Consider the following 16,202-nt stretch of genomic DNA (forward strand, 5'->3'; position numbering starts at 1 on the left):
TGCAACGCATTAGTTAGTTAGTAAAGGTTAGTCATGGATAGACAGCCAGATTAATTTCTGGTTTGAATCTTGTATTCAGCTATTTATATTCAGCGCATTAGGTAAGACGGTCTACGCTCTGATATTCTATCTTCCCACCAGGGTGAGCTGCAGGGGGAGGGGGTGATGCAAAAAGGGGAAGGCATGTCGAATGGTTTTTTAAGCACTAGGGAGGGACATTTGTTTTTTATTTTGGCTTTGGGGAAGTGATAAAACCTTAAATGACTGTATTTTGTATTCATTTTATTGCTGATTTTTTGGAGCCAGTTTTGTTTTCTTTAAAGGTTTTTGTGATTTTCAAAGAAAATTTGGTCTTTTTTGTTTCATTAAAAAAAATGTTGATTTTTAAATATGACCATTTATCACAGCCAGAGACTGTGAAAACTGAAATTATTGTCGGATTTTCAAATTTTTTTGATGGTCCATGAACACATCATTTTACTGTAAAAACATTTCAGACACTTTTATATCTGGTTTTTCAAAACTTTTCCAAGCTTGGAAATTGCAAATGGCAAATTCCATGACTTTCCCAGGTTTTTCATAACCATACAAACCCTGATGACAGAAATCTTTCCCCATATCTTACAAAGTTATTCTAGTTGCCTTTTACTCATTATAGGTTTCTGGGGTGGTCTAAGGACAGAGGGATGTCATATGCTGTAAAGCCCTTTGAGGCAAATTGTGATTGTTATTATGGACTTCATAAATAAAACTGACTTGACTTGACTACACCTACACTGATTACTTTGGGTGTTTAGCCCCCTAAACACTTTTAAGGAGCAGCTAAAGGCATCACACTGACAAACTATCTATTGCGTCTTTTGATTTTGGTAAATGACTTGTAGCAAATATCACGGACGATCACTCTGTCCAATAAGTGAGCTTCATGTGACTCCATAAAACTTTTGTTCTCAAGCTTCTCTTGTGACACGAATATTAAGCAATAACGCACCATATTCAAGAATGCAACACGGTTAACTTTCCCTTTGTGGACTGAATAAAACACACATTACCAGGTGTGATCACACCCTTTACGCGCCACAAACAAGTGGCGACTTTTTGCCTTTTCAGAGCGGCAGTTGGACCCCTTCGTCCTTTTCTGTCACACACAACTGAAAATCATCAGGTCCTGGTGCCTCAATGATAATGTATTCTCTCTTATTTGACTTTTTAATGGGCTTTCACCTAATTATCATCACATGGTTCCTCAGATGTTCGCTGGAGAGGGAACTCAGGAGTCGGGGAACAAAAGGAGGTCAGATTTGGAGGTGTTGGCACATGGCCTGATCTGCTCCGGTACCCCCCTCTGCCCGCTTTTGCCTGATGATAGATTTTCCCCTTGAACATGATGTCAATATGTTGATGTGCCTTCCTTTATTAAGATACCATCCAACTGATAACAAGTCCTGCTGTGTGTTACCAACATAAATAATTAGAACAGAGACCAAGGAACGGCAGGTGGCTTTTGGCACAAAGAAATAATCATACTTGATGTGGAAAATAAAGTAAAAGGACCCATCTGTTCACGGCGGGGGGAGGTGAAAAAACACGTTAACATATTGTCAGTAACATTATGAAATACACAGTTAATAATTTAGTCATGGCACATGGCTCTGGACACTTGTTTGAAATAATCTAACAGAAGTGAGCCAGGGCCTGCTTCAAGGCTTCAAATTAACCGCACATTTGCACACTCATGACTTGTCCACCGGCCATTTTGTCACACGCTCTGCCAATTATTCACCCAAAGGACTGATGAAGAAAGAGGTAGAAAAACTGTGTAACGCTGAAATAACCGCCTCTGATATAAAATCAGCCAAGAAGAGGCAGCAGAAGGGAACTGTTGAACCCCGAACTCTCTGTCTGTCCAATACTCCGAGATCTTAATTGTCTCCGAGAGCTAAGTGCATGACCGTCAATCTACTGAATTTAGCAAAGATTTTACTTTGAGTTCTCATGATGTCAGCTCGTTTCAAAGCTGCAGATTAAATGACTGAAAATACCATAACTTTTAATTAGATACTTGATAAAGTATTTGCTGCACTTATGAGGGATGCGATGGGATATCTGGAAAAACTAATTTGTCTATTTTTTCATGTGGGAAAAGTTACAAGGAATGAATGGGAACACCATCCAGGGGCACGGTCATTTTTCAGCACCTTTTGTACATACATTATGTGTTCTTTATATTCTATTTCTTCATTTTAAATTTTTAAATTGCTTCTGCATTCTTTATCTTATGTCCTACTCTCCTGAAATTCACTATTTTCTTTCTTCCTTTATATTAATTGTTTTGCACCAAAACACAGAGTCACATTCCTTATAGATGGAAATATAGTTGGCAATAAAACTGGATTCTGATTCTGTTTTCACCTGACAGCTGAATCTGGACTTCAGTGGTTTGTTCACGCAGGAACAGCCATATCACAGCCACACCGACACTCGTCATGAAATATTTAGACAAAATACTATTACATACTATAAAAGGTAATAAAATCATCAAATGCAGGCTGTATATATAGCTCTTATTAGACAATGTTCAACTAGAGTACATTATGAAGGGAAAAATACATCGATCCATTCACTGATAAAGATGGAAGGGTAGATGGACTTGCACTTGTATAGAGCGTCTTTCTGGTCTTCTGACCACTCAAAGAACTCACACTACAAAGCCAAATTAACCCATTCACACACAGATTTACATACTGGTGGCCTAACATACAAGATACATGTTAATTCATGTTACTTCAAACACATGCACTGGATTTGGGGCCCCTGAGTGCTCACTTGCATAATCCATCCATGCTAATGTTGTAATCAACTGCAAGTCTGCAGTCAATAATTCCAAAACATCACTCCAAGCCTCCAATGTAAATATATCACAGTGCATCTACCCATAAACATGGACGCCCACATCAAACTGAGAGTTTGCGTGTGAAGTCTCTGAGGTTTGTGGACCTACGTCAATGACCACAGCACCGTTAGCCATTAACCGTTAGAGGAAAAAATAAAATAAGGAAACTCTCCTGCTCATCTCTGCTCTTTCAAATAACATACAGCAGCTCGAAATGGTGTGAATGAAAATAATAGTGTGAACCACAGCCAATAGCAAGTTGTTGTGTGAATCTGCTTTGTGCGTACGGAGACAGAGAAACTCCTATCAAGCGCAAATCAACTGAATGGTAGGATGTTACAACGCGTTTCACAACACAAACACAGACAAACAAGTAAAGTAATTCATGAAGAGGTCTTTCTGCTCTGTTCACCCACATCTGGTGTGTTTGTGTTGGCGAACTCAGTTAAATAAATCTTGCCAAAGTTTCCAAATTCTTATTCCAACTTAAACAATTGCACTCTCCAAGTGAGAGTGAAATAGAAATCCACTGTGCACTCCAGACTCAAGACTTAAGAAGGATAAATGCATAGAAGAGGATTTTAAAAAAATCTTTGTGAATGAATTGATGCCGTGGAAAACGCTCTATCTTTATGCACCGAGGCTCAGAGGCCACTTTGGATACACTGAAAGACTCAAATTACTAAAATGAAGAGGCCTTCTAGGATGGCCACTTGAGCCAATCAAAGTTCAAGAGGCCTCCTGTCAAGAGCTTCTTGACTGTTGCGAGGAAGCACTGGCACATTAAGGCCACTGCGGGCGCCTGCATTCATATAATGTCCTCATATTCTGTTGTGTACCAACAGGTTCATCTGTGGACGGCCGTTCTGCAAATGAGATTTATTTACTTGCTTGTTTGAGATGATCAGTCTAATGTTTACTGGTGTGTGGAATCATCCTTGGTATATAAATGAGATGATTAAGGCTGCAGGGTTTCCCCGCTCAGGGACTTCAACAGCCGCCTCCGAACACAGCGGTGCCTCCACCGCGAGACTAAACTTCAACACACATTGTGTGCTTATCAGCTGGCGTCTTCACGCAGCTTTTCCTCTGTGAGTCTGCATAAAGACGCAGTGATTTCAGTTTGAGAATACTGCAGCCAGCAGCCAAACCTCTGATTAACAAACCTCTGCAGTCAGACGACCAGAACTATTTGGACTGAGAGGCTATAATCCATTCCTCAGGATTCATGTATGCATCTCTGCAGTATACTTAATTTATCCAAATTCAGGGCTTTTTCTGCACGGAGGAATTGCCAACCTCTACAGAGGTTTTAGCCAATACCAAAGGAAAGTCACCAGCACCAAAATGAGAGGAACTGAGAATAGAAATAGCTTCGACTTCCAGCAGACAAATGACCTATCGATAAGCCCCGCCTTTGAATGCCGTGAGCCAATCACATTTTGTGCAGCTACACGATGCACACAGACATCCTGCTTATGGACCTACATAGAAAAGCATCAGAAATATTGATTTTCCTGCGGTATTATTTAATTTGAATTTATGCAGTTATAACCTTTAAAAGATGGTAAAGATGCGCATGGGGTAAATGCAGCTCAACACAAAGAAGATAAACATGAAGTACATTTATTCTAATGTAACGTATGTTAGCAAAATCTGCTGTAAGTATATATAACCTCATACATTTTTTAATTATCACAGCCCAGGATATTTCGATGATTAGCAACAACATTAATTTTTATGCATTACTTTTTGTGCAGTGTCAAATACTCATTCTGCTCTGCACACAAAACTTTTTGAAATCAGGCTACAAAAATATTATACATTGACATGATTTTCAGCTTTCATTGAGTTTATATTTGTCACCAACATCAGTCCTAATCATAAATATTAAATGATCATTGATTTTTAAAATGTAATCCTTAAGATGCCAGGTTTTGTCATGATGCCATTATGTTTTAGATGAAAAAAAAAATGCACAAAAACTAGCATGTATTTTCTCCATTTGCCAAATATGGTTAAAATGGTTTTATACAGTGGAAAATAGTACAAATTAATAATTCCAAGGCAAAACCCCAAAATAATACACAAACAATGCATGTTTTTATGCTTTGATGGCTGTGGGATCAAAATAAAACTGCAGTTTGAATGGGTTTCAATGGCAGATTTTTTTGCAATTAACAGTCTGAATGTAACAGTTTTTGTTCACACAGTGTATTTTAGACTCACTGTAGGAGCTGTGCTGGGAATTCAGAAATTAAACAAAAATACACAATCTTGACAAAGTTTATGCTACGTGCTTGAACATAGCCAAAATTATCAACATCAAAGAGAAGAGTAAAAAGTGCCCAAAATGCACCAAATAGTCTCTGAGGGTTAAACATGTGTATGCATGATCCTGGAAGAGTCCTTTACTTCCATTAAAGTTTAGAAGACACTAGTTATGTTGATATAAAACCGGCCACACGCTTTTAGAGGAGGAGCACTGATGATCCTCCAAATCCCTCGACAATGCACCTATATGCTTTAAATTAAGATTTTTGGGTCTCCCTGGTGCAAATTCATGAATTATTAAAACTAATTGCTGGAAGAAGTAAAAGCTTTTAGAAACCTATTAGCAAACAGAAAAAAGTAGCTCAACAAGCATTCTGTAAAAAGTGCTGTAGGACTTGTATAATAGCTACATCTCTAACATGAACGTTGTTATTGTCATCAAACTTCCCTTAATTCATTATTTTAATTCCCCTTTAACAATACATTCAACTCAAGGCTCTTTCCAATCTTGTTTCAATTAAAGCTGACATGTTCAGACAAGATGCTGAGGTGCAACAGCAGCAAAAAGGGGGGAAAAACACCCGCACGTCTTCCCTAAAATGGTTGCTCCTGTATCCCTCGCAGGGAAACATTATTCCTAATAAAACTCTTTAATAAATACTTGAGGTCCTTGGAGAGTTCCTTGAACCTGAAAGGAAACACTGTCTATACCCAGGAGCAAAGAAGGCCATTACAGCTTGTACTGGAAGATTTAATAGGTGTCATAATTTATCATGTAAACCGAAAAGTGTTTCTTAATTAAGTGCGCGCGTTAATGAATTTTTTAATTTGATCCCTGTAAGTACTTTGCCATGCTAATTGCAATATTCCACACATTAGTTATCGGCTATTGCCCTTGGCTATTTGCTGTCGTGAGGATGGGAGCCCCTTTTCCCCTCAGCCTAAGTTCATTAACGGAGTCGGAGCCTCCAGTCCAAACTGCACAGGCAGTGCTGGGAGCCAGTGTGCATCGATGTGAGTCTTACGTTTGCAACAAACAAAAATGTCGATGTAATATGGCCAATTCCTTTTAATCAAAATGTCAATCAAATGGAAATCTTTGAAAACGTTTTTCTTTTCCTTTTCTTTTTCTTTAATCTGTTTATCTTGTCTCTTATGTGTGACTGTTACATAATAATACTAATACTAATAATCCTACTACTACTACTGCTACTAAAACTTATTATTGTTTTTTTCTTAGTATTATTGTTATTATTAGTTGTAGTATTTTATTTTTTATTATTCATTTTATTCTGTTTTATTTTTTGTGTCTTCTTAATGTGAGATCTCTGAGACTGTGGAGAGCGCTGCTGTTAAAAAAAAAAAATCTGTAAAAAAAAAATTGTTATCATTATTGTTGATGTTATTATTATTGTTATTGCTGTTGCTGTTGTTATTTTCATAGGGCGTGGTCGTGGAGGGTCGGGTTGGATAGATAGAGGAAAGTGGGCACAATTATTATAATGAACTGTCATCTATCTTTTTCTATAAAATCAAATCAACACACACAAAAAAAGAAAATAAGTCAATGTTGTGTGATTCTTTTTCACACTGATTGAACTGACAGTGGCTGGATTTTACTGATGTTAAGGAGTTGTATTTATCTGTGAGCTCCTCACAGCACATCCCCACACCTCAGACTGGGATCATACATGAGAGTAATCACTGAGTGAGCTATTTAAAATGACTAATGCGCGCCGAGCTCAGTCTTGATGACTGCCTTTGTATCCAAAGTCTCGCTATCACTGGTGGCAGGCTCATATTGTTCACTGCAATTAATCTGTTTGAGAAACACAATAATGGAGTTGCCAACTGCTGCCCGCGCTAGTATTTTATTAATCAACTGCAATTAGGCAGTGCCGCTATGTCCTTAGGATGACTTTTCATTCACTTGCGAGAGAGAAACTGCGCGCCAACACAACAGTGAGAAATACAGTCGGATGCTGCAGAGATCACAGATGGGCTCAGACAGACATAAAGTAGCAACAATGTGGGGAAATTATCGTCAGCCACAAACCAAATGCGAGCGCGTTTTGGCTGTAAAGTTTGTCTACTTCATCAGTGACTTCAGCAAATAACAGACGCCATTTTGAGGCTGACTATCACTCTGAAACTCCAGCTGGCTGCTGAGTTTTAGAAAGTATCAGTCGCCTGCAGATGAAACAGCCTCACATCCCACACTGCGGGTTTAGCAAATCACAACAGCCCACAAATGAAGGCCCCCTGGGCAAAGACAGCTTAGCAAACCCCCCAGCCATGTGTGGTAGTCAAGTGACCACACTGACAGTGATGTTTAGGATTATGATTCATTTTTAGCACACTGATGAGCCCATATTCCATGGTGTCGATACTGAACATAAAGTTGATTAGGTCTATGCATCCTACATAAACCCTCTGGGGACTATCACTCCCTGTAAAGATGCAACGTCTCTTTTATGAGAAGCTCAGTTGAAATATTTAGGCAATTTCTTTATTTTACGGATAAATCATTGTGCACTTTGCAATGAAATACACTGTGACAAATAATTGGGATCTCAATGCTGATCAAAAATAATCATTATACACATTTATATGTTACAGTCCTATGGGTGGTCAACACAAGAATTTCCTTTTTGTCCAATATTTGAAATTGCACAAAGAACAGTAATTTGAGGCTGATATTAATCCTTAGACCGGTTCTAATATTACACACACTTGTATCACTCTGTGCAGAAAATGCACATTTCAAAATTAAACTATAAAAAATATTTTACATTACTGTTTACTTCCACTGAGTTTATTTTTTTAATCAACATCAGTCCTAGTCAAATATATCAAATATTCAATAACTTTCCGAATTTTAACCCTATAAATGCCAGTTTCCTAACAGTATGCCAAAAAATGAATTATTTGCAATATACTACATGAAAAGTAGATTTTTTTTATTGTCACAGTCTGGGATATGTCAATGTTTAGCAGCAACATTGACTGTGACAGGTCACCTAGTGGAAATAGCATGTATTTTCTCCATATGCTAAATATGGTACAAATGACATCATCAGGTAGAAAATAGTAAAAATGACAAATTCAAAGACCAAAATCCAGAATGACACCCAGAAATAATGCAATGCATGTTTTTATGTTTTGATGGCTGGGATCAAAAATGTCAGTTTGAATGGGTTTCAGTGGAGCATTTTTTTTGCACTGAACAGTATGAACGTAACAATTTTGTTTCCACGGTGTATTTTAGACTTATTGTAGGAGCTGAGCTGGAAATTCCAAGATTAAACAAAGGGTTAAAATACTGCAGTTAGCAATCTAATGCTAAAGTAACATTTGGTTAACAGCAAGGTAACTTTTTAACAAACTTGTTTCAACATATAAACAGTTTTAAAAAGCATTAACAATTTTTTTTTAATTTAAGATATTATTACTCTATTGTTAAAATAGCAATGCATTTGGCGAGGATTGCATTATGACTTGTTGAGGACTCGAAAATCAAAGTTTAGGACTTGGGACCTATCACTTTTGACATGAGACTTGTCACTTGAAAGAACAATGACTTTGGTCCCACCTCTGGTACAGCCTGAGTATTAAAAAGCTCTCTTTTTTGGCTCACATATGCTCAAAATAGTTTTGGTTTACAAAAGCAACTGTTTAATACAAAAACATAATGTGGAAGTTCTTCAAACTCAACTTGAATTTAACTGAATCAGTTGATACTGCACAGTGAGTCAGACCTTCTGAGTGACGACACTTATAATATCCTGCACAATGCAGCAGTGACTTTCTCCCCGTCACCTCTTGCAGTACAGTCACGGTAAAGATGGATTTGCTAAGCCCTTTAATTTAGCCAAAGCCAAAGGAACACAAGGCCATTAACACAAATTTTATCCTCAAACCCCTCCCCCCTTTGTGTCATGACATTCAGGCATAATGGAGAACTCAGCAAAGGCAAGCGCTTTCCCAATAAATGTTTCATAAAGTAATTCCACCCATATGAAGAAACTCAGAAAAAAATCTGTTGACATTATCCCGCCGATGTTTTCTGAGCATCTGCAGAGGAAATGTATTTAATATTCACAGGCCGTCTTACACTCTGACATTAGCCGAGGAAGATAATCCCTCAAAGATTAAATTAAATGTAGGCTGGAGTGTTTAGTGCTGCTATTGTTTTCATTAGTGCAAAAAGGAATTGTACACGCTGCGTATGATATTAAATCGTGCCGCTGGTCGAGCACTTGACATCCGTTCTCCCCCACCCCTCTGATAAAACATAATGCCATTCAGGGTCCGTAATCTCCAAGCAGCAGGTTAGCATTATAGTTTTTAACTACACTTAGCGGTTACTAAATATGCATTTGTGGTATTAAAATAAATCTCCTGTTGAGATAAAAGCAGAAGGTGCACTACACTCCCTGGCTGCTTCCAGCCATTTGTTCATCTTCGCTTTGTGAGGGGGGGGGGCAATGTCGGATTGTGAGGATGGTAATGCAACATTTTACTGTTTATTCAAGGAATCAGATGTTCTCTGTTGCAAAGGGTTTTTTGGGGGGAAATGTCAACAGGTTGCAAGGAAGCAACATCTGCGAATGTTGATTAATTATGGTTTGACAGATGTTGCTAAATGTCTGCAGAGACTGGGATTTGAGGAAACAGTAGAGAGCCTCGTCCAATCCTGTTATCCCACTGAACGAGTCCGGTTATAAACGGACATCAAGCGCAACTTCCTCTCACACTTGGACGCATGGAAACAGAGTCTATGCTATATGCTATTATTTCATAAAATATGCAGGTTGTAACTGAACGCTATTGTTCCTGGGGGTCTACCGATACTGTTTTTTCTGGGCTGATACAATACTGATTATTTGTAGTTAATGAGACCGATAACCGATATTTGGAACCGATATGCATTTACAATAAAAATGAAAATATTTCTATCAATATCTAGAGTTTGGAATTAAACAAACTCCAACTCAAAGTTTTGTTTTAATGCCTTTAGCAAAAACGTTCAACATCATATGCAGCAAGCTCCCTAAAACTTATGATAAAGTCAAGTGAAAAAATAAATAAAAAATGAATAAATAAAAATAACTCCCTGCGGCTTTAAAAACTAAAAGTTCCTCCCATGCTGACACTTTCTTTGCATTTTTTAATTAATTCATTTTACTGGCAATCATTAAAACAAAATACTGATACAGATAATCAGCCAGGCCAATAATCTGTCGATCCCTAATCATAACCGCAGCAAACAGCCAAAAGTAGGAAACACCAAAATTATTTAAAGTAGTCCACAGAGAGACACATAGGCCATTAAGCTGTATATATTCCAGTGCAACAGAATGTATTCATCTAAATGTTAAAAAGGGAAACTCCAGCTATCGCTTTGAGGTTGTCTGTTGACACGAACCAGTCAAGATGACATTTAAAAATGGTGAAAATGGTCAAATTCTCATATTGAAGAGATCAGGCAGGACAAAAAAAATAGATTTTATGTTGGATTTTCCTTAGTTCCAGTTGTTAATGTACAGACAGGTTTTCAGAAAAAATGTCCTAAATATAATAAATATATGGGCATATTTGACAATGTAAAAGTGAAAGCACATGAAGTTGCAGGTCACTGAGTGCTGTGACACATGACTTTCTGAATACATCCCTGGCTTTCATGCTAATTTTAAAAATCATGAAAGAGAAAATTAGTTTTTGAGTTCCAAACCAAAAGGCTCCCAACGGACTTTTTAAAAAGCCACGGAAAAAACAATGACTAAGGCAAATTTGCACTATAAAAACAGCCCCAAAAATCATGTCCTTCCCTTCTTCCTGAAGATGCTCACTAAAGGGTATCTTCTGGGGACACCGAGCGTCTTGATTGACATCTGTGTGAATGCTCAGGGTGCTGCACTGCAGGCCACTTTCAAGGTGACGCGCTCACAGAGCTTTGATAGTTTGTTTCTGACTTGCTGCTGAATTTAGAGGCACAGTGATCCAAGCAGGTCAGAGCATGTCAGTGGGTGACTACAATCAAATCTAATAAATGCAGGTTTTGTACTTGTTTGTTTACTGGTTTATTTGTTTTCTTTCAGTATGTCATAGTGCTGTTTGGGGGTTTATGCATTTGAAGTGCAGGAAGCAATTAAATGGAGCCACATATAATTTCCACAATCACAGTCACTGTTTAACATCCCATAACTTTCCAACAATGTCTCATCCAAAACTGTCACATTTTGCTGCTTTGTCAGTGGACTTCAGCATCTACATATTACATGTATCCTCCTGCATCTGCTGCTTATGTTTCAGGATGCTGTAACCAGTGCCGGGATGTCAATAAAGCACATGGTTAGCTTTAGAGAAAAAAAAACAAAACAAAAAACAAAGAACAAAACATCATGGTTCAGCTCTTGATTCATACGGGGAGCAAACAGCAGGCTCCCGGGTGGAAGTCCAGACTTTATTGGACAAAGCAGCATTTCAACCTGATGCCATCCAACAGTGTATTATGCTGCAGCAAAAGGTGGCTTCAGGAGTCAGATTCGAATGCCAAGATCACTGATTAGGTAGCAGTATTTGACGATTGAGAATGGGCTAAACTTTCCTACATTTCCTTTTCAGCAGAGGACAGTGTTTTCTCATACTTTATCAGCAGTATACTTTATAAAACTGGGTAATCCTGTGTTTTTGTCTTTGATACCACACATTTCAGTCATTAATTAAGGCTACCTTCAGACGAGAATGGCCCTGCTAAAAACCAATGAGTCTTTCCTTTGTGTTTTTGAAAAAAATCCTGTTCATACGACGACACTGTGAGAATGATCCTTGTGTACACAGATCTGCAAAAACAACTAAAAACGCTGTAGTATGCATGCCAGGCCAGTAGGTGGGCAATGTAACTTTGTACACATTGCCAGTTTACACAGCAATAGAAGGGGTGGCGTTTTGAAAAGAGTACCCTGTGGAACCTGGTTTCAAAAGTTTTCGTCATGTAAGCAAATGGCCAAACCACAACAAAACTTTAACGTTTCATATAAGATCAATCTTGAGATGCTGATGAGATAAGAGAGAAGCTAAACTGTGCTGAGGGTAAATATACTGTTCCCTAAGCAAGTTTTGAAAGTTTGGTATTTTAGTCTTGTTATTTTAATATGTCCTCGTGACTCGGGACCAGAATAGAAAAACAATTGCAATTTTTTTGTTGAAAATGAAAAATTTCTTCCTAAATTAATCCTCTATAGTAATGCAATATATAATAAATCAATAGGCTCATGACATGACATGATTATTTCCATGTTATCAAAATACTTCTCTACAAAATCGTGGCTGTTATTTAACTTGTCTTCACTGATATAACTAAGATGGACAAAATAATAGAAACAATAGGGTAAAACGTAATAAAATTCAACAGCTCTACAGCTCTTTTAGCTTTCAGCAAAGTGTACCTAATAAACCAGTGCAGTGCATGTGTTGGAAAATCACAATTATTACCATAACAGGTTCAGATTTCAATCTAATGCTGGCCTTCCTTTTAAGATCATTTTAACTGGACCTTTAACATTGGGGTCAAACCCCTGCAGACCCGCATGTTTGAGATAAATACAGTACATTCATATTTTCACATGAAAAACCCCAGTCGGGGACACTTACCTTGAGTTGGTTGACTGTTGGTCGTCCAGGGGAGGATCTGGATAGTCCACCTCTGCAGCGGGGTCGGCCTCCGCCACCTCAGGATCCGTGACACGGAGGGCTGCCCCCTCTGCGAGCCCGGCGTGGCTGATCAAGCTGTTCCAACAACTGGAAGACATCACAAGTTAAACACTCATTATTTTAATTTGATGCTAATCATGTGTTAATGAGACTAATCCTCGCAATGATTCAGGTAATTTGCTTAATGGCTCCAGTCCAGATTACAGCAATCAGTCACGTTTGATAAGACGTCTGTTGTGGGGCAGGGGGGAAAACTCGGCGGAGGAGAGGAGGACAGGGAACAGGTGAAGGCCAGCGGGCCTCCGGGACACTGAAGACATGCTGGTTCACTAACCCTCTCACCTTTGAGCCGCTAATGTCCCGGCTCTACATCAGGGGGAGAGCTTTTTGATGTTTCCCCTTGTTAAAACCCAGACAGCATTAGGAGTACAGATCACAACATAATGCAGGTGTAAGCAGGCTTTTAGCACCATTTACGATCAAGAAGATGATGGTTTATAAAGTTAGATATCAAACACAAAATTACACAATTTAGGGAACTCAAGAAACGGCTGCAGGTGGAGCTAAACCAATCAAAAAAATCATTAAAAAAAAATTCCTATCAACTCATGATCATAAGATAATCCTTTACTAGTCCCACAATGACCTTCCTTGCTGGGAAATGAAAACCTAAGTAAAACGAAACTTGACTGACTACACTAATCGTGCCTGTTAAACCTTTAAAACCTGGTTCAACATAATTTCGTTTGTGTTCAAACTCCTCCCACAATCTATTTAACCCTTTATTAGGTGAGAAAATTAGTTCAATTTCTTTTAAAAACATGGAGGGAAGAAGCAATGAGCAATTGGCAAGAAATGTCCCACAAATTGCAAGAACAGTAAAAGGTGACGAAGAAAATAACCTTAGTTTTTAAAAAAGGGGAAAATTAAGGGAAAATGCTTAGAAAAATATATTTATAGTCTTAGTAAGTCACAGAAAGAAACACATATCTCTTTTTAATTCTCTCCATTTTGGGAGGCAGTTTGTTGACTGTGTATGTTTTTTTTTTTGTTTTTTCCCTTTTTTTCTTATTTTCAGTAATATTTTTATTGATTTCTTGCTATTTTTAGGGACATTTAGTAAATGATTTTACCCTTTATATCTTATCTCTATACCGTTTTACTGTATATCTGTATCCATTATCATTTTTTATTTTTATTGCTCTGTAAAGTACTTTGAATTGCCTGAAGTCAAAATAAATCACAATATTTGAAGATTTCATGGGCAAAGCAACAAGCTAGCAATATTTCAGTAGGCTATGCATATGCAGTATGTGCTATATATAAGTGCCTTTACTTAATGCATGCAAAGCCATAGTATTCATATGTGATGCTGGAAAGTTTTTTAGTGAGCTTACTAGCTGACTTAATAAATTAGCTACAAGCTAACAAGCTACTTTGAAACTGAGCTAGCCAAACAAATATTGACTTTGGCTTGTTTAAGTAACCAGGCAAGACTACCCTCAGGTAATGAAAAACAAACAAAAAGAAGTTATCGGTATCCTATCGGCCAGGAGAAGCTGGAAATTATCGGTTTATCGGTAGAAATAATCATTATCGTGCATCACAGGTTATGATATCTTCATATCTCACACAAAGCACAGTGAGAATTTTCAACTATTTATTTAAAAGATGATGTAATTTTAAGAGTGACTGTTTGATTGACAGATGTTTCAGCCAATGACAGTCAGCTGTAGTTGCTGCTTGCTTAATTTTGATTGCTTCTAGCTTTAGAAAAGTGGTTGCTTGGAATGAAAGATGGACATGGAAAGAAAGGAAAGGAAAGGAAACAATAAAGTGCAAACTTATTAAATCCCACCCTTTCTTTATCAGTTATTCACAAATTATTGACCTGTTTACATTTTCATATAGACTGAATTTTGTTAAACTACATAAACTATAGATCACATTAACTATGTGTACACAAATTTACCTAATTATTTACAGAAAAAGAGGAAGAGATAGAAAAAGGAAACAACCCTACAAAATAGTACAAAATAATAAAATTATAAAACCATCTCCGTAAACAGCTTGGGAAACCTTCTTCACCCAAGTACCTCATGAAAATCATATCCTTGTACATCTTTTTAAATTGGTTCATATCTGAACATTGCTTCAACTCTGTCTTTAAACAATTACATAATTTTACACCACAGATTGAGATCCAAAAACTTTTCGGTTGTCCACACCCTGTGAATTTTAAAATTACATTTCGATCACAGAAAACTCTTTGAACATCTGTTGGTAGTTAATTACTGTTAGCTTTAAACATTGTTTCTATGTCTGATGTCCACAAAAATATAATACAAAACTACTGTTGTGTTGAAGTCACTTTATCAATAGAAAAACAAAAAGGCAGAGCATCAACATTAGAAAACTATCATTCATAATAAAGGGTAGATGATAAAAACTTAGAATGAAATAGAAACAAAACTGTCCAAATAAACAACCACAAAAAAGCTTGTCCTGAAAAGCACTGCTGAGATAGAAGTGAGATGTGAAATCAGGCAACAGTAAAAAATAACTAAAAAATAGACAGACAGAAAAAAGAAAGATAGAAAAAAAAACAAACCCTAGGCCTGTTAGAATTACAGATGGACCCCTGGTGGGCAGACACATTGTCGGGCAGATCAGTCCATCCGGAGAGGAGGAGTGAAAGAGTGGAGCTCTCTTCCCAACTCAGATCAAGCGGCGGATGCTACGCCCCTGACAAATGGCTACAGCATAATGACCTGTGAGTGCTAACAAATATAAATCGTTTTCTCTTGCATTTTTACTGTCATCAAAACAAATGCTCATTAGCCTTTTATGAGGGATTGTGTGAATAATAAATAGATCCTAATTACCCCCTATCACAAATGCAAATGTGTGAATTAAAAGCAACGGGTAGTAAAACAATAGCGCTTCCATCCCAGCCTAATATTATATGTACAGTTACTGAGTTATTGGGCAATTAATGGCTTAAATTCATCCTCGAGTCCAGTTGCTTTACTTTACATTATTGTATCCACTGATTGATCTTTAATCCGCCCGGTTCCCACTGAATTATAAACATTTTCCTCTTTTTAATTATTCTAAAATGTTATTGTTTTTCTAGCAGTTTTGCCCTAAGATGATTATTAAAGCCTTTGCTATTGCTTTGACCTTCAACCTCATGACAATTATTATAATAAATGTTAATGTTTCCAGTTGTGCACCTTTTAAATCACAAGTTATGTGCTTCAGCATGTATGTCATTTTAAAAAGAATTGGTTTACGATATCTATTGTTCAACAAACAA

The 16,202-nt window shown here is 37.4% G+C and overlaps 1 protein-coding gene across 4 annotated transcripts in view; it reads right to left on the reverse strand.

The window, feature by feature from the left end:
• LOC121943961 (uncharacterized) overlaps positions 1-16,202 on the reverse strand; it is a 172,294-nt gene that overhangs the window by 121,752 nt on the left and 34,340 nt on the right. For all 4 annotated transcript variants that reach the window (XR_015776359.1, XM_088076334.1, XM_088076333.1 and 1 more), the window contains exon 3: positions 12,824-12,970. The gene's annotated coding sequence lies outside the window, so the exon portion shown is untranslated. The remainder of the gene's footprint in view (positions 1-12,823; positions 12,971-16,202) is intronic.

The sequence above is a fragment of the Plectropomus leopardus genome, chromosome 4 (genome assembly GCF_026936395.1).
Source record: "Plectropomus leopardus strain MGB_pleo_1.0 chromosome 4, ASM2693639v1, whole genome shotgun sequence".
NCBI classification, from domain to species: domain Eukaryota; kingdom Metazoa; phylum Chordata; class Actinopteri; order Perciformes; family Serranidae; genus Plectropomus; species Plectropomus leopardus.